We start from the raw sequence: 20,748 nt of genomic DNA on the forward strand, positions 1-20,748 counted from the left end.
GATGGGTCACTCTTTCGTGGCCACCAACCACATTCACGTTCACCACCAGCTCATGCCACACATGGACATGGAAAGTGTGGTTGCTCTTATCTGTATCCAGCATGTGCTATCTTTGCTCACAGAGGGCCTGCAGTATCATATCATTCTCTGTCTAATCAAACTTTTATAGTTATTTCTTATCCTTTGGAACCATGTATCTACCAGTAAATGTAAATACATAGTATTGTGCAACAATATCCATAGTGATTACATACCCATTTGGCAGCTGCATCACCAGGTTCCCATAGTGGTCCAGTGGGAATGGACTGTGTTGTGACATGCACCCTTTCAACAGGTTATGCTTACCTGAGCCTAATAAAGCATGTCCATCATGTGCTTTAAATATTCAGCTTCACCCAGTATCAGATATCTAATGTGCCACTCCCATCTCAGCTTATTCACCTTTTTCCATATGTGTTCCACTGATGCAGATGCTGTGTGTTGCAACACAATCATCTGTCTCAAATTCATACCAGTGGTTCTAGTGCACCTCATGAATTCCCATAACCAGTACCTTGGTGGTCTACTATCCTGTCTCACTAATTATTGTAACCATCCCTGTGTTATCCACACCACTATCAGCAAATGGCTATGGATCCACCATTCCAAAATAAATAAGTCTTACAGTTATCCAGTTAATTTTCCCATCTACCTATAGCTTGTGTAACCCTATGCCACCAGATGTGCCATACTCCTGTAGTTTGTATATCACTGTGGTTATTTACTACAGTGCTCTATCACAACCCTGTCTGTACCTCATCTCTCTTTTCAGCAGGTAGATGTTGAACAACCCCACTCATTCAACAACAGTAGGGGCTATGTTTATGCAGTCATTCTCAGCACTTGCCACTGACTTGTGTACCCTCACTACAGCAGTTGTGAAATGGTCCATTCCTCTGTAGACTGATAGCAATATCCAAAACTTTTCTCCACTCACTATTTCTACAACATTTGGAAATGGGATGAAGACTGCAATGGCTGCAGCTGTTTTTATCATGCAGATTTCAAGGCACATAGTGTGGTAATTATGCTAATAAGACAATTTAGGGTAAATGTCTTTGAACTGCACATTTAGCAGTGTGCTCTGGTCCTAGACTGTACAATGAGGTTTGTGCCTGCCTGTACACAGGCATAGAACACTGGAAAGCTGTCTAAGTTTGCTCAGGAAGTCCATGACCTCTACAAAGCTGCAGTTTCATTTTCAGTCTCGCAGCCTCTAGGGCACCATGACACAGCCATGGACATTGATGCTGTACATATGGGGCTGATACCTTTAGGCCACCCAAGTTTCCTCCACCAGCTGGTCATCACAGTTGTTAACATGTGACTGTTATGATGATATTAGGCTGCATCATGCTGTAGTGCTACCCATCAATGTATGCCATGTAATACTTAAATGCAAAGTGAATTTCCTACCATTTTCCTCTAGATTGCCAGCTGTGACATGGCCATAGCTTCTGAAGGTACTGAGTGTTGGAGGATGCTTGAACTGTATGGGAAATAAACTAAATTAAAACCTTTCAATACTTCCTACATAGGGACAACAGGAGAGCCTACTGGGGTAATCCTATGAGGGTCTCAGTTTAAAGAGGATAGCTGGCACTGCCTTGTCCTGGGCATCACTCACTCTGGTGAAGTGCTAGAATCAATACTGTAACCTAAAGACATACCACCAAAACCTTCTTAACCCAATAGGAAGAGGAGGTTAGAGACAGTAAACCAGAGTTCTACAGTAAGTATAACTGACTGGTAGTTTCTTGTACTTAGTGATTCTTGTTCATGTAGATTTGGGACTTGTGGTTCATAGACATCCTTTTTTTCTGCTTTTAGTACCCTGTGAAATAGAGGACAATTGACTGATTTGCCAGTGGCCTCAGGCAAGACATCACAGTACATACTGATGCTATAGTTTCATATTTATTAGAGATCTGCTTCATAGTCCATGATTGTATTGATGCTAATTATGTTAGCCATTATATACAGCTTTTCTATATTATTATGTCCCACATACCTATTCAGTTCAGGTTGAACTGTTCTAATATCCATCCTACTGCCAGACATTCCCACAGGTGGCATGGTGATGCTTAATGGTCTGACAGTGGGTGATCTACCACTATCCAATGTCATCATCTTCACTGGACCTCATTCTTTGCCTTTAAGTGTCATGTCCATGGCCTTAATCATGCTGTTACTACAACACACCATGATTAGTCTGATATACCTTACTATTCCACTACCCATTTAATTTCCCTTGCCTGTGATAATTACACCTGGCATACCTTGGGCATCCATCTGACAGAATGCCAATTGATGTGTCATGGTGGCTGCCCTATGTTATGGTATGTTATTGCCACCAGGTGTCAGTGTCCCATGTGTATTACAAAAGGAAATCTATGTTGGTGTCCCCATGCCATAGCCACCACAGTGCCATGTAGGGTACTGTTTGGTAGACTGTTTATTCTGCCCCATGGGATGTCAATTTCAGGTTCCTGGGATTATTTAGCTCAGCTGCTTAACTGCTCCCCAGTGGTCATACTCTTTGTAACTCATGCACTGTTCACATTACCTGCACCTTTGGGGACTGTTTAAATGGTATTTAATCTTGATCCCTTTATGCATAGTACTGTACTACCTCTTTATCTGGCCTCTGTATTGATTTTTTTGCCATAGCATTGTTAACATTATTTTTCTCCTCCATGTACTGTGCAGCCACCCAGTATACCATTTTGTTTCTCTCTCTTTATTACGGTCTTATTTTTAATTTGATCTTTATTGCTTTCTTTCTCTCCATTTGCTTTCATATTTTATGCAGCCAACAAACCATGTTTCTGCATTGCAACCCCCTTCTGGATCCCCAGCTGTCTCTGGCCCAGCCTGTCTGCTGGGTGATGTAAATCATTCAACAGAGGAGTGAACTGGAGGGTTTTCTGGCATCCACGTTTGGTCTTGCTCCTGTGGGTGGTACAGGGCCATCTCCAGAGCACTGGTCAGTCCTGGTGCCTCACCCAATAGGAGTGGGAAAGCCTGGTGTTGATCTTATTGGAAAGGTGACAGAATACCTACATTGACTGGCTGGAACATATTGTCATGTGACTGACAGATATACACAGCTGCCTGGCCCTGACCAGTGGTCAAACAGTGGCTGGAACCAGACTTGGGTAGTTTTGGAGGTCAGTAACTTTGGGTTAGGTGAAGCACTGTACAGTATGGCAGTCATATGGCATGTTACCCTATCCTCCTTCATAGTATTTCCTGTCCATGTGTGTCAATTCCCTCTCCAGTTTTACTACACTTTGCCTTCACCAATTGTCCTCCCATTGTCTCACTTTTATGTTCTCTACCATATTTGTTTCCGCACCATAATTGTTTTTGACTTTGTATTTTGTATTTGTTTGTCTGCACCTGCTGCCAGTCTATACCCACTTTCCTGGCAACACTTTTGCCTTGCTACCTTCACCCTTAACCATTTTTTTTTCATATTTTCAAGGAGGGTAATGTCCACCCCAAAAATACTTTTCTTTCTTCACTCTGATATCACTTTAACTTTCCACTTGCCATTCAGCATGTCTCTGCTTATTTTTTTCTCCTATCCTATATACCCATTTCTCATATAATAACAGTAGAGAGTTTGCTGCTAGGCATCAGCTGTTCTCATTGCAGTACATCATTGCTTGTGTGAATGTGTGTCATTCTGAGGATGTTGCATGCACTCTAATGGGCCCATGAGCTCATATAGCCCCTGTTGTACTGTCCTCATCATGTAACCTGTTGAGATTTTTTGATAGAGAATTCCATACTTATTTTGAACCCATGGCACAAAATCACCCATACTGCATGGTTAGTCATCTTCAGGTTAGATTGAGCTATTGATCTGTACTATTTGGTCCTTACATGACCATGCAAGGGATGTTTCTGAAGGCAACCATATGTTTGTGAAATGCAAACTTATGTAATATACAGTGTTTTAAGATAATATTGTATGCATCTTTCTATGGCTGTGCTACACTTTGGCCCAATGGTTGGTGCTGACGTCTCACAGTTTTGTTATTTTTAACCCAGTAATCCAGTTCAGCTCTTGAACAGGGTGTCTTCATCCTTTCTTTACCATATGCTCTGATATTGTTCTGCTTCCCAAAGTCTCAGCAAATGTAAACTGGTTTCCAAAATGCTTTTAGGTGTGTGTGAGTGTTTGTCTGTGTGTGAAAGAGAGCACAAGCATGAGTATACATGTGCGTGTGTGAAAGTGTATGTGTGAGTGCATGAGTGTACACGCATGTGCCTGTGCATGTGTGTGTGTGTGTGTGTGTGTGTGTGTGTGTGTGTGTGTGTGTGTGTGTGTGTGTGTGTGTGTGTGCATGTGTGTGAGAGAGAGAGGGGGAAAGAAAAAGAATGTGGGAGTCTGGATATACTGCAGCCTGTCTAGGTTTAACTTCTCTTCCTTGTGCCCAGTGATTGCTGTCTTGCAAGCCTAAAACTGAAATTGGTTAAAGCAGATAAATTGGAGAATAACTGAAGGGATAAATGGATAAATTATGTATTTATGTAACTATGACATGCACTGACTTCTCATAAAACAGCTGCATGACTAGACACGGTGATGATGAGTACAGCTGAATTATCAAGAGCAAATGGGAATAATGCAGTACTGTACAAGTACCAGCGGTCAACGTGGGGGTATTAGAAACCAACTTTTCAGTGTTAGTGGCTCAACAGGTAGCTCATGTGCCATTCATGCTGAAAAATCAGAAGATCATGGTATCTATTCCCACACCAAGTATTTGGATTCATTTTCCAGTGCTGACACTGCGGTGCACCATAAGGGGTGGGGGGGTCTGCACTCTTAATGTGCCGTCCTTTGGATAAGATGTTAAACTGAATCCCCATCTGCTCAAGTTAGGTGGATATAAAACATGACACAGAATTTATCAAAAAACAATAGAGAGATTTCTTGGTACATCAGCCGAATTTCATCTTGTTAGTATAGGTTCATAGGTAGGTACTAGGCTATTGGCCCTAGGGCCTATATATGCCTAGCCAAAAAGGTACCCTGGCTTTCACCACCCAAGAAAATGAATTTCCTGTGCCCCTGTCAAGCAGAGCCACAGAGGTGATCTCTGGGGTGAATTTTCCCATCATCAAGATTTTTCTTGAAGAGTGCTAATGAGGAGCTTTGTTTGATATAGATAGGTAGTTTGTTCCAGAGTATGGGAAGTCTCTGGACAGGACTCTATCTCTCCAGCATGAAATAAACAGCCCTTGCAGGCCTTGAACCCAGGTCCCTGTACAGTATAGTCAGCACAGTTAACCACTAAACCATCACAGCTATAAATACCAACTTAGATCTCCCCACTAAAAGGGCCACTGGCTTAGTGGAAATAACCTAGATAACAAAAGAGTTAAAGTAAAAGAAAAAATGGCCTGAGGGAACTAGACTGGACAACAAAAGAGTTGAAAAAATAAATAGGTGAGACTAACTTGGCCAACAAAAGAGTAAACCTCATCATAAGAAAGAATGTACAATATAGATTCCCAATGTGATTTAATTTGATTATAGAAAGTGTGCTAGCAGTACTAATTATGCAGTTCTGTAAATCTGCATTCTAAAATGGAATTGCTGTTACTGTGGTATAATGAGCATCTTGTACATCTCCAAAAACATAAAGCGGAACTGAGCAGCACATACATACTGAGAAAAGCAATAGAAATATTATATTGTATAATTCTTGACTCTGGAAGGTTATTTTAAAAAGGGATACAGCAGAGTGTGGTATGAAATATAATTCAAATTCTATTAGTATTAAAGGAATTTGTTAGATTATAATTATGGCAGCTCAGGACAGGATTCACAAACCCTGTCCACAACTGCATGGAACTGTTGTGTAGTAGTAAAAATCACTTAACATGATTGTACACAATTCATAAAAGTTCTGTAAATGCATGCACAGTCAGCATAAACTGAATGATTCCTGGTATGGAGTAGGTATGGAAACAGGGTCCCTTAGTACATTTTATCATTCATAAATGTGTAAGTCATAGAGCATACTGTGTATGAGAAGCTGAAATACAAAGTGATGAAAGTGCAGATTAACCAGAGCAGAGATATACTAGATATACCTAATGTTCCTCTAAAACTTATGTTGTCCTTAACAGAACATGGGCAATACCTGCATCAGCACACAGAGCCAAAGATCCCAAAGAATTATTTATAAATATACAGCCACATCTGAGATCATGCCAGTAAGCATTCTGATCACAGCCGTTGAGTGTGAAAACTACACCCTTTTGTACCCCACATATTGTCATGTTGCAGAGTACCAGTCAGTGGTAGTTTATGCTGTAACAGATTTCTTCATATGCATGCAGTGCAAATGGCAGTTGCTCTATAGCCAAAGCAACAGATATGGAAATATTTAAGAATCTCTTCTGCCCATGATACCAGAGCTCCGAATACCATTAGCACAAGCTATTCTAAGGATATGGGTCTAGGTAATTAGTAGGTAATATATAGGTGGATTAGTGTATTCATCAGCTGAGCACTGATCATAGATGTATTTGTAAACTATCATACATGATATGATAAAAGGCAAGTGGCATACACTGGTAGGTGACTGCATTATTCTTCCACTGGAGCAAGTACTACAGCACTACACCCAAGTTAGGTGTTAAAGATAATGATGCTCCCCAGGATTCAATAAGCTCCATGTAGGTTCTGTGTGGGATGTACACAGCCATGGTTCCCCCTCAGCAGCGCACCATGCATTTTAATCATGATGTACTGCCAAGGGAGATCACAGTAATACGGATATTGAATCCATGTAAGCAGTAGTGTAGAGGTTGCCCCATAGTTGTGCATTGCCCAGGAAATTCCAGGACAGATGTTATCCACAGGATAAGAATCCTTGTAATGTACCCTGCTACTGTAAAAATATGTGTGAATTTTAATATTTTTTTTTATTTTAACTTTTTTTAATGCAAATTTGTGTGGTGCAGCAAAACACAGAGTGCAGCAGTGCCAAGCCGCGGTTACACACACACATCTGACACCTGCCAGATATCTAAGAATAGAAACCAGATGTAATTATTTATTTTAATTTCTTTTAATGCCCATTTGTGAGATGCAGAGTGGAATGCAGCAGTGCCGAGCTGTGCTTACACATACACAGGTGATGTCTGTCAGACATCTAAAAATAGAAACTGGACATAATTAATTATTTTTGTCTATGTTTGTTTTCTCTGTGAATGGCCGTTTGTGCAGTGTGGTGCTTAGCAATGCTAACAGGTAGCTTAGTAGTATATGTGAAGGTATACTGTTTTTCTCCCTATGCAAGTAGCTAAGTAGGTTGAGTCATGGTCTAAAGTGTAGTAGGTCCTGGGTTCGAGTCCTGAGCAGTCATACATTTTTACATTTATTGCTGTGAAAATGTGTGAGGTGACCTAAAGGGCAGTTTAATTCAAAAACAAAACTATTACATTTGGAAAAGCTGCATGGTGCTAAGCACTGCTTAAACATGGTCAATGACTATTTCTGTTTGTGCATTTTTAAGCGCCACTAAAAAAACGGTTGTACGAGTTTACACAATGCCCAACTCCACTAAGCTGGTTTGTGTGATGCTAAGCAATATGGCAATTTTTGAATGTTACAGTATGACGTGAAAGGGTGGGAAAGCAGCCTATATTAATGGCAATAGGTGGGAATTCACAGCATTCATTGGAGTCCATTGTAAACTGTCTATATGGCTGGTGGTGTTGGTGAGGAAGCATGCTTTCAGGCACAGAGGTGGGGTCTGCAGGAGTCCAGAGAGTTTGTTGGATGCTGGTCCAAAACATTGAACTTAGGCTGTTGCAGGGTGATTACCAGGGCTCAGTATGAAAAGCTGAAGCTTGGGAGTGGTTGACCATGGATCTTACCAGTGCTACTAGTATCCCTCACACCAGTGAGCAGTGTCATCACCACTATGATGACCTGAAGCAAAGAAAGAGGGGAACTTTAGACACCTTGGACCAAGAGGCTAGGGCTGGGCATGCCCCACAGATATGTAAATATGTTTGCTACTACTTTAGTAATATACAAGCTGAATCCATGCAAAACTGATATGCATAATGGTTTGCTTCTCTTCCAACAGCTGCAGCTCAACGGGCTCATAATGTCTAGTCTCACACAGGGCACCTGGTCAGGATGCACTGTGAGTGTGGTAAATACAGATAATTTCTCATAATTGCACTGCAATAAACAATACCAATAACAATAAGCAATAACGTTTAAAGCATGATTGTGCTTTGATAAGAAATGTGTCCAAATAACTGCCATAGGGCTGTATTCACTGCATGTTTGTTCTAATGTGACTCCAGTCAACTGTAAAAATGAAATTAATAGGGAATGTAGAAGTAATTGCATGATAAATGTATTGCTCTACCCACAGTATGGTTCAGGGCTGTCTTCAGGCCACTTTGAGTCAAATAATGCTCTCTGTTCCTCCCACTCCAGGAACAAAGTATATGGGTACTTTAGCCCACATTTTGGGCAGATATCATGTTTATAAGTGATAGATTTTAAGGAATAATAACAATAAAGTTTAGAGCAGGATTCTGCTTTGATAAGTAATGTGTTCAAATAACTACAGTAGGGTTCACTGCATATGTGCTCTAATCTGACTGCAGCCAATTGTTACATTAAGTGCAGATGTCCTCTGGAGTCACAGCTTTTGGGTTCTATTCCCATGCCAGCCAACTAAGACATGAATGGCTGCGAAGTCTACTTCATGTACACAAACATACCTCTCAACTGTCATTATTTTTTTTTAATGAAATGTTAGCTGCCCAATCTGTCTGGTCCTTGACTAGCAGATAAATGATTACCTGGAATGCAATGTACTTGCAAATCCGTTTACAGAACACCTTGGTAGTAATGTTATGAGCACATTGTGTACCTGCATCTGTTAGTGCTTGGCCCATACTATCTCATGCTAACAGCTTGAGAAGTATGTATGTGTAACATCATCTAAAGAAGAATCAGAGTCACTGTACTCACAAATGACACTGCACACCTGCAGAAGTATGCATTAGTAGTCTGTGTATTTATATCAACTGCAAGTTCACTAATTCATAGGTTCATAGGTGTGTACTAGGCTAATAGCCCTGGGGCCTTTACAAGCCTAGCCATAGGATTACCCTGGCATACCAAACAGGAAAGGACCCAGGACCAAACCCTGTGGAACTCCACTTGTGACTAGTCGGCAGTCTGACTTGGAGTCCGGGTTCTATCGGTGGGTCAGTTTGCAACCCACCTAGTGATATAGGGATTGATGCCTAGCTTAGTGAGTTTTCTATGATTCCTGAGTGGGACTAGTATCAAAGGCCTTGGCCAGATCAAGGTAGGCTGTATGAACCACCTTGCTTTCATCCACAGCTCTGGTGACTGACTCAAAGAAGTCAACCAAGTTGAGCAGGCATGATCTACCCTTCACAAAACCAAACAGTGTGGGATCCAGAGTTTGGAGATTCCATATATACCCTTGTTTATTAGGTCCATGATGATGTGTTCCATACTTTTGCATATCAGATTTGTCAGGCTAATGGGGCAATTGTTCCCAGGGTCTGTACTTACTCCTCCTTTGTGGAGAGGGATGACTGTAGCAGTGCACCATTCTGTAGGGACAAGGCCTAAGGTGAGGCTGTGATTGAACGGGGTACACAGGTGTGGTGTCAGTTCACTCTGTAGTTCATGTAGAACACAGCCAGGGATATTGTCAGGTCCCATAGAAGCTGTATTCTTGCCCTTGGACAGTGCTGTTTTAACCTGTACAGCAGTAATACCAGGTGCCTGGCAATCTACTGGTATTGTGATTGGTCCTTTGGGGAGGAGGGGTAAAGTTGGCACTGAATCTGTTGGCCAGTATATTGGCAATATCTGTTGGCTTGGTATTGGAGGTACCATTGTGCAGTAGCTCAGAGAAAATCTGGGTATTGCCGTGGAGATTATTTACATAACTATAAAAGGCCTTGGGGTTGTCTTTACTATCTGCTGCAATTCGGTTTTCATATCTAGCTTTAGAGGATTTGATGTGGGATCTCAAATTTTCGTTGAGGCCGATAAGGAAGTTTTTCCATTCTTGGGACTTCACCTTGTTCTGCATCAGTTTCTTCCTTCTGTTGTAGAGTTTGGTTATGGCAGGGGACCACCAGATTGGGTTTCATTTTTTGGAGGAGAGCGGCTTGGTTCTATTGGGTATGGCGAGATCCATGCATTTGTGTACATGCTCGTACAGTGCACTGGTCTATGATTCAGCAGTCATGCAACTATTCTCCATTTGCATGACTGCAGTGAAGTTAGCCATCCCTGTTTTTAGGATCCCAAAGTTAGCTTTGGAGAAGTTTTTCATGGTGGTTACCTTTGCAAGGAGGTGAGAGGGATGTGGATTTCCAAGGTGATTAGATTGTGGTCGGATCTAACCAGGGAGGAGTTGACTACTGGTGTAGAGCGGTCACCCATGCTAGTAATGAATAAGTCAAGGATGTTGCTACCTCTAGTGGGGGTAAGAATGAGCTGGTCATGGACATTGAAATTAATGAATTCCAGGAAACGTTGGGCAAGTGTATTGGTACATGAGTAGTTTTCCTAGTTAATGGAGGGGTAGTTGAAGTCGCCTAGTATGAGAGTGTTAGGTTGGGCCCTAATATTCTCCAGGGTGCTTAGGAACGTAGAGTGTGAGTCTTGGGACATGGTTAGGGGCCTATAGCAGGCTACGGCTGATTCATTGTCTTACCCAATGTTAGCTGCATCTGAAGTATCTCTGATGCATTATGCTGGGCTACCAGTCTGGAGGTGTACGCATACTTTATGAATATGGAAACACCATTGCCTTTGGACCTTCAGTCCAAGTTCTGGGGCCGAAAGGTATGGAATGAGTTATAGTCTGGTAGTGCGGGGTGCTTTCTGCTGCCTTGACCTATGTCTCTGTTAAAGCACAAATGTCGGAGTTCTCCATTTTAAGGAGTGCTTTGAGTGAGTGCATTTTGAGATTTAATCCTCTAGCATTGATCAGCATGACCTTCAGATTGCATTTGTTTATAGCTGTTACAGTGGTAATTTGGTCTTTGGAACACCACCTAAAAAAGGCACTATAGGTGTTGGCAAGAGCCTTGGCCAGTATCTGGAAGCCCAGAGGTAACAGATGCAGGCCATCTCTGGCAAAGCATCAAAATCTGTCAGTCATGTCATCCCAGGCAGACAGATACTGGATCCCCTTAGAATGACACCAGAAACTTATCCAGTTGTTGAAATCAATCATTTTCTGCTTGTACTGTGGTATCATTATGGGTGATGGTAGGATGCTGCTCAGGGCTAGGGTCATACCCACCTGGGCTACATAATCTGAGAGCTCCTCCATGTCTCTTTTCATGTAGTCCAGGGAGGTACATCTCAGGTCATTCACACTCACATGTACAATGACAGAGTCATATTTGTACATGTTGTTGAGGGACCTATGTGGGTGCGTTATATGGCAGATCCTTGCACCTGACAGGCAGATGACTGTTACTTTCTCCTTATTCACCCTAGTGAGTGGGACATCAGCGTGCCTCACTATTGAGTCACCTACAACCAGTGTGTTGGGCATGCTGTTTTGCCTTAGGGGCTTTGGTTGAGTGGCACATAGTTTAGGAGAGTTATGTGTCTCATGATTAGTATTGTGCTGTGCAGGTTGAGTGCATTTCTGCCTTGGAGGTCTCTGCTGTCTGGCTAGATTTTTACTGAAACCCTCCACAAAGGTGGGTGTGTGGTCTGTGTTTTTATGTGAAGGCAGTGCTGGTGTGTGTTCTGGAAGGCTGTTTTTCTCTCTCTCTCTCCCAACCCTTTATCTTCTTCAATTTATTAATGTTATTTAATATTATGATTTAATATTAATATATTCTATTAAACTAACTGTTATGTTGGCCTTATGCTCATTTCCCAACGTGTAAGCATCCCAACATCTCAAAGTCCCTGACACTTTCTTCTACAGTCCCCCATCCCCATGGAGAGATTTTTTTGCTCCCAGCAACATCACTACAAGTTGGGATAAACTGAAACCTGATAATAAGATTTAATTTCATAAAGAATGGAAGTTCTCAAAGTCCCTGACACTTTCTTGTACAGTCCCCCATCCCAGTGGAGAGCTCTTTTCAAGCCTAGCAACATTGCTATAACTTGGGATAAACTGAAACCTGATAGCAATATTTAATTTCATAAAGAAAGGAAGTTCTCAAAGTTCCTGACACATTCTTGTACAAGTTCGCCATCCCTGTGGAGAGCTCTTCTTGCTCCTAGCAACATTGCTACAAGTTGGGATAAACTGAAACCTGATAAGATTTAATTTCATAAAGAAAGGAAGTGTATGTTTACTGTTTATTGCATTCTATATACCTTCTTTTACCAGTATGGTAGTGGTTTAAAAACTATTGTGTTGATTGTACGCCTCACTAGGGATGACAGCTGTGTGGCTTAAATGTTTTTGTTTCTCTCCCTTCCCACATATACAATTAAACCCTATGCCTTACAGTTTATTTCCCCAGTTATATTCTAAGTGCAGAAATCTTTTGTTGCACTAGCAGAGATACAACTTGTACTTATTTTTTTTTGTCCTTCACTCTCTGGGTTGGTCACAAAACTACTGTTACCTTAAAAGGCATTACTGATTGTTTCTTGTTTTCCTGGGTTTCTGCCCACTCTGTTCCCCCTCACTACACTTGGGCTCACTCTGCTGCTCTACACTACCCCCATTCCCACCCACCCCATCTTTCTCAAACTTATACTCTCAACAACTTAGCATAGCCATACCCACAACCAAATCACTCAATTTCACCACCCAAACTAGACTCACGCCCTCCCACCTTGTACCCCTTCCCCTTTCCACAATCAGCAACCCACCAACTAATCTTTGACAGCTCACATCTGACAATTTTCTTCTCCTATTTTCTCTAACACCCACCTCAATCATGTTTCGACTATACCTCTTAAGCCCCCTACTCTTCTTTCTCTCATTCCTAACCTCCTATTATGCTGAACTGACTTATTTCCAACCCATCTCCCCCACACACATCCCTTACCTAATAAAGACACTCTCCTTCATTTTTAATATCTCTTTCTCTATTTGACATCTCCAGTGTACAACTCCTTAAACTCAAAATATTTACACAAACTCCTACCTCACGCAAACTCAAATAAAAATTGCTCAGCTACTACTATCCCTCCAAAACCAGCCCACCTACAACCTTTTACTCAATGGGACCATTCACCACAACCCAGGCCCTCCCACTCCCCCTCCATGCCCACCACCCCCACTCATCTCAACACTAAACTTTCACTCATTAGTCTCCCTCTGTTACCAAACACCTCACTATCTGCTCAATAAACTTACAAACTCTACTTAAAATTACAGACTTATACACTTGGATTTTCCATCACTCTCCACATATCCTAACCCTATCCAAAATGTGGCTTAAACCACATATCTGTAACAGAGAAATCTTACCCCAAACTACAACATTTACTGCCTAGATATTAACACCAAAAAAGGGGGAGGAGTAGCAATAATGTACCCAAATCAACTCAACTTATCCCCCCTACCGATAGCTCTCTCAAACTTCCTCCCAGCTGAAATACTTATTCTATACTGTCACATTAACCCACAAAAGAAATTTGTTATTGCAGTCATCTCTATTCTACCTGGAAATAATATTCCTGTTCTAGAAACTATCCTATCCATGATTTCTCTCCACATCCCCTGCAAAACTATTATCCTTGGAGACTTCAATACTGATTGGCAAAAAATATCAACCACCTCCTCAGACCTTAACATCAATCTCAGTGGCTTCAACCAACTCATTACAACACCCACTCACCATAATAAAAATAATAAAAATAGTTCCACCATCGATTGGATCCTTATCTCTGCTCCTAGCCTATACCATAACCCAGGCACACTCCCCAACTCCCTGAATGACCACCTCCCCATCTTTGTACATAGACACTCTACAGATACCCAAGGTCTATCTTTGCGCAGACCACTGTAACCTCTTCTCCTTCAATGTCTAGACATTTAATAAGCGCTCTCATCTATTAACTGGTCTTGACTCAAATACCTTCCTCTCAATGATGCAGTTCTAGATTTTAGTCATACTTTCCTTGATATCCTTAACAGCTTGGTCCCATTAACAAAAGTTAGGATTAAAACAGCCCATACCTCTTGCCTTTCAAAGGACACTCTCACACTTATGAAACACCAGGACAGCACCCGGAAACTTTGGCTAAAATCTAAATTTATTGTGGTACTTCAAAAATATAAAGAAGTCGGAAATCTCACAAAAAACGTATTAACAAGGACAAAAATAATTTCTAATATGAAGCCCAGTCCACCCACAACTGTAACCCCCCAAAAATTCTGGTCCACAATAAACAAGATCTTACACCTCAAAAGACCCACTACTCCTGACCCCATCCCAGCAATGCTCCACAAGAAACTACCACTCTAATAAGCTGTCATTTCATTGATTCAGTTCACAAATTAAATAAAAATCACCAAAGTACAAATCTTCCAACAACCATTCCTAGCATTACAAGTACCACCTCCTTTTCTCTAAATCCTGTTCCCTTTGCTTATATAAAAGCTCTGCTACTAAAATGGAAACCATGTCCCCGCTCTGCTGATTACCTCCCTCCCCTATTTCTGAAACTCACACCTCCCTCAATAGCCTACCCTGTCTTTTTACTCATAAATAGGTCAGTACAATAATCTACTATCCCTGATATCTGGAAATATTTCTACACTATACTGTTGCATAAAGGATGTAACTCAACAGATCTAGCAAATTACAGATCCATAGCCATTATCTCCCCACTCTATAAATTTCTAGACAAATGCATACACAGCTTCTGAACTATTTACTTGACATAAACCTCCTGACCCCTACTCAGTATGGTTTCAGGCCCAACCATAGCACATTTACAACCTTTCTATCTTTTGCCCATACTGTCAGAAAGTCCAGAGATAAAAAAAACAACTAGTGTCATGTCTTTTCCAGACCTCTGAAAAGTTCTTGACACTGTCTCACACTCTAAACTACTAACTAAACTAGCTGATGTCAACATTTCCTCCTCTGCTACTCTATGGTTCTCTAACTACCTTTCTAACAGGCTACAGTGAGTCAGATGGCTTTCTACCTGCTCCCTTTTCTTACCTATCTATTCCAGCATCCCCCAGGACTCTATTTTAGGACCTCTTATTTTTAACATCTTCACAAACAACCTCCATTCTTCCTGCACCACCTCCTCCCTGATACAATATGCAGATGACTCTACCCTTATCTCCTACTCTGATGACATCTCTCCCCTCCACTCTATCACTCAAAACACAGTTTCCAACAAAGAATAATGGTTGACTGATACCCAGCTCATCCTAACCGCCCAAATAAAACAAACTCTTCCTTTTCCTCCCTAAATCTCTCTCCCACCATGAAACCACCTTTTCCATTTCTTCACAAGACGATACCATTATCAATGCAGATTATCATACTACACTTATAGGAATTGCAACTGATGATCAATTAAAATTTAACCTCCATTTTCAACACTGTGTTAAAAAGACAAGTCAGAAACTGGGTCTTCTCTACAGAAATAAAAAAAAAATCCTTGCCTCCAACTCCAAACCCTCTCTGGCTCAGATTTTCCTCCTACTTTGTCTTCTATACACCTCTTTAATTTTTGCATCCCTAAAATCTACCCTAATAACCAAACTGGAAATAACTTGTAACAACATTGCTCAATTTGCTAGCAATCTACCACATAAATCCCATCACTGTCTTGTTTTAAAACAGCTCCAATGGCTAGAGTTTCCACAACTTTTTCTTCTTATGCAGCTGCAGTTTACTCACATCTTACTTAACAAACCCTTAGCCTGTCCTGCTCTCTCTCCTCTCTCAAATCCCTCTACACCCCCTCTTGAACTCTACACAGCTCTGATCAATTCCTTCTTTATAGCTATAATGCCAAACAAAAATTGGTAACTTCTATAAAAAAGCACAGTTTCCCATGCCTGGAACAACCTACCACTAAATATTCGCAACATCGATGACACAACCCACTTTAGAACTGAACTTAAAAACTATCTTCTCAATTCTAGCTCCTGCCCTTGCTGGGACCCTATTAATACCCCCTTCTTCTCACCTCTTTACACCACATACTTCTCCCTACCTACTTACCTTTCAAGACTTATACCCTCCGTAATTGCACTACATTTTCACACATTCTATTATCAATTTAGTTTCTGATTCTTGTAAAATTATAAAATGTAACATGAAGCTAATTTGTGTCTCACTCCTCTACAATTTATTTCTACATTTAATTTGTATTTTAATTTCTGTTATTGTAAATTATATGCAAGGAAATAATCCATACTACTCATCTTGCTTTTGAAAGCAATATTTGTCATGCCCATGACTGTATGTTATAAATTTGTAATATTCTTGTTTTTTTTCTGTTAATTTTCTGTTCATTATTGTACTGTGTATTTTGTTTGTATCTTAGAGCTTTTATCCTTGGGTCTTCACTGAAAATAGGCCTTTGGCTCAACTGGACTAATCCGGTTACCAAATAACAAGCAAACAAACAAGCAAGCAAACAACTAAATAAATAAATAAACACATTTCATACTAGTTTGCTGTTAACATATTTACTGTTATAACTAAAATACAAAATTGTAGACATTGAAGACAAACCAGAAGATCAAAACATCTGTTCACAAGTGGAACAGTCCTCAGTTTGAAGCAAGCACTATCACAATCCAAAATAAGACAAATAATATTAATCTTCTGTAAAAATCCTCAAGATAAAAATGAGATGAAACAGAACAATTCAAAGTTTATTTTCTCACAAACAACCATTTTTGTTCCCCAATGGAAACTTCATCAGATAAAAATTTAACAAATCAATGTTACTTTCCTACTAAAACACCCCTTGGCATCATTCTAAAACTATACCTCCAGTTTCATTCTTAAACAAACTATTAAATATTCCACCCTACAACTTATAAACATACATAAAAATTTTAAATATGAATATACATAAATATATAAATATAGACAAATATATTGTGACGAGGGCATCTATATTAGGAAGGATAACAAATACACACACAGTAAAGTACAATTTCCCTTAAGAGCACACAGAGATCACAGTCAGTCTGGGGCTGGTTTCTCCCTTTCTCTCCTGATCCCCAATAAGACTCCCCACTGGCACAGCTATAGAGTGGGGTCCTTAGCCAGGGTCCCAATCCAAGTCCTCCTAGCACTCTCTCTGTCCAACCAGTGATTTGTGTCCCTGCCCAAGCAGTTCACACACACACACACACACACACACACACACACACACACACACACACACACACACACACGCACACACACACACATATGCACTTTGAGATATGATTTATATACAATTACACAGACACTCCTGGAGAAGGCTGTCACAGGTTTACTAGCTGTGCCCCTTCTGTTCAGCCTATAAGGTAGAAATCACCACCAGGACCCTTACTTATCAGCTACTAAAAAGACCCTTACCAAAGGGTGTCCAATTATTACTGTGCAATATTATCATCCAAATGCTAAGTGTGACTGAGCAGCAAGGCTTATTTGGAGTGGCTTTCTACAGTATCACTATATACATGCAATGTACTCTAGTGCTTAAATTACCTCTATACAAAACAGACACAGCTGAAATGGTTAAAAATATTTAATAAATAATAAAAACACATGACAAATCTCCACAATTCAACACAATGCTAATCAAGAGTTCAGAGGAAAATGCTTAAAATAATACTGTAGAATAGTCTGACATAAGGGCAGCCACGGTGGTGCAGCAGTTAGCATTGCCACCTCATAGCAAGAGGTTCTCCAGTTCGATCCTTGGCTGAGGTGTCTTCTGTGCAGAGTTTGCATGTACTCCCTGTGGTCATGTGGGTTTCCTCTGGGTGCTCTGGTTTCATCCCAAAGACATGCTGTAGGCAGATTGGATACTCTAAATTGGCCGTAGGATTGAGTGCGTGCATGTGTGTGCTTTCTGTGGAAGGTAGGCTGCCGAGCTGGCAACTCAACACCATAAAAACTCCACTTCTAATCATGAGTGGACAAGTGATCCACTGTGGTGACCCCTAACTGGGAAAAGCCAAAAGAAGAATAGTCTGACATAAAAATAGAAAACAGCTAGACTAAACTTACTATTTTCTATCTATTTCTAGGAGGGATACTAAAGTCTAAGATCCTACTTACATACAGACAGAGCAAAGCAAGTGCTGGTGAGTGGTCAGTTCTGAAGACAAATGCAAAATGCTCTCTCTGTCTTTGAGAAATTCTTTTAAATTGATAATACATTCTGCTAACTCATTTTAAATTACATCATTCTTAACAATTCTCTGAATTCACAAGCTAACAGAAACTCTACAATAACATTTCTTAGTAAGCTTGCACCTGGTCAGTAAACTACAGCAATTAAAGACATTATATATGTAAAATCTAGTAATTAACTCTAGTCTCAAAACAATAGAAAAACAATCTGTTGGTTCAGACACCACAGCTCCAAGCCCTGAGATCAAAACAGTCATAAAATGCTTGACTTATCAGCTTTCCTACAGCAGAGTGCACTGTTGTTACATTTTTGCAGTTTGACATCCAATACTGTCTTTTCACATTTAAGAGAACAAGGCTGAGGCTTATATTACTATTTACAAATGACATAATTATCTACAAAATTCTATCTAGCTAGGCTGGTAGCCTTCACATATCTTCACACACACACACACACACACACACACACACACACACACACACACACACATATATATATATATATATATATATATATATATATATATATATATATAAATCAGTATAACTATGTATATAATTCAATGTGTGAAATTCAATAAAAATAAGTGAATGTAAAAACTGGGAATCAAATCCAGGACTTTCTGTATATTAGCCAGATGAAATTACCACTACACTATAGAATCTTCAATGTATATAATTTTTTTCTACCTTTGCATCACTTTCAGCTTTAAAATGCTACTAATCGACACCTGTTCATTTAGCCCTGGCCAACACATAGTATTCAAAAGTAACTGCCATATATGCTCACATTTTTCTAACAACAAGGTCCAGGGTCCTTACTTTCATTTAAGACTAGGGAGTTCAGAACAAACTTGAAACTATCTGGTTAATATGCAGAAAGTCCTGGGTTTGATTCCCAGTATTTACATTCACTGATTTTTATTGAATTTCACACATTGAATTATATACATAGTTTTATGGAAAGAAATATATGTATGTATATATATATATATATATATATATGTGTGTGTGTGTGTGTGTGTGTGCGTGTGTATATGTGCATATGTTTTTTATATATTTATATATGTATATGCATATTTAAGATTTTTTATGTATGTTTATAAGTTGTAGGGTGGAATATTTGTTGATAGTTTTTTTAAGAATGAAACTAGAGCTGTGGTTTTGGAATGATGTCAAGAGGTGTTTAAATATAAAACAAACACTGATTTGTTAAAGTTTTATCTGATGAAGTCTCCCTTGGGGAATGAAAGCACTTGTCTGTGTGAAAATAAACTTTGAATTGTTCTGTTTCAGATTTTGATTTTTACAGAAGATTAATATTACTTGTCTTATTTTGGATTGTGATACTGCTTATTTCAACCTGAGGATTGTTTCATTTGTGAAGAGTGTTTTATACTTACTGTTATGTTATTTATTATTGTGTTCCACATAATATACCTTAATATGTATTTGGATCAATCAATATTATGTTCTATTATGTTAATAATAACATTGGTTTGGTTTTTACTAATCCTAACTTATCTTTACATGTGATTTACTACAGGGTGACAAGGTAGGCCAGTTCCAGGTGATCCAACTACCTTGGCTCCTCTGGCTGTGACACTGGGGCCCATCACATCTAGACTGTAGCCTGGCAGTGCCTCCTCTGCTATCCCTTCACTACTTGCACTGGAGGACCAGTGCCGACAGTCCCATGGGTGGGGATTTGAGTCTCACTGCTACCTTGTGGATGTACCTGAGACTGGGATCCCTCAACACCCCCATCCAAGGTGTTTACCCCCCTCTTGTGTCACACACCAACCCTATCTGCTGTCTTGTCTGTCTGCAAAAGCTTCCTCATCTTCCCAACTTACTTATCCCACATGAACTTATGTCACTTCCCCAAAATTCCACTCTCATCTTAAAAAAAATGGGCTCCTGTTGCTCAAAAAAAAATTGTCCCGTACATAGCTCTTCATTTCACATATGTCCACTGGACACGTGTAATTAGGTTCAATTGGCTTGAAAACACAGTTATGTTGTCCTCACCCCTCTCTGTGGGGGTGACAATCCAAATTCAGCTACAAGTTCTGTCAAATTGCATAGTTGTTGCTGTACAAGAAATGGATAGCTATGGCTCTTTCATAGGTTCATACTAGGCTATCTGCCCTAGGACATTTATAAGCCTAGCCAGAGTGTGTTTGGCTTTCGCCACCCATTTCAAATTAATTTTGCTATGCCCTTTTTCGAGGTTAGTATCCTGTGCCTCTGTCTAACAGTGACACAGAAGTGATATCCGGGGTAAACCTACGATCTCCCATCCACTCATCAAGATTCCTCTTGAAGAGAGTCAAT

This window comes from Protopterus annectens, chromosome 3.part1 (assembly GCF_019279795.1).
Source record: "Protopterus annectens isolate FY-2018-M chromosome 3.part1, PAN1.0, whole genome shotgun sequence".
NCBI lineage: Eukaryota > Metazoa > Chordata > Ceratodontiformes > Protopteridae > Protopterus > Protopterus annectens.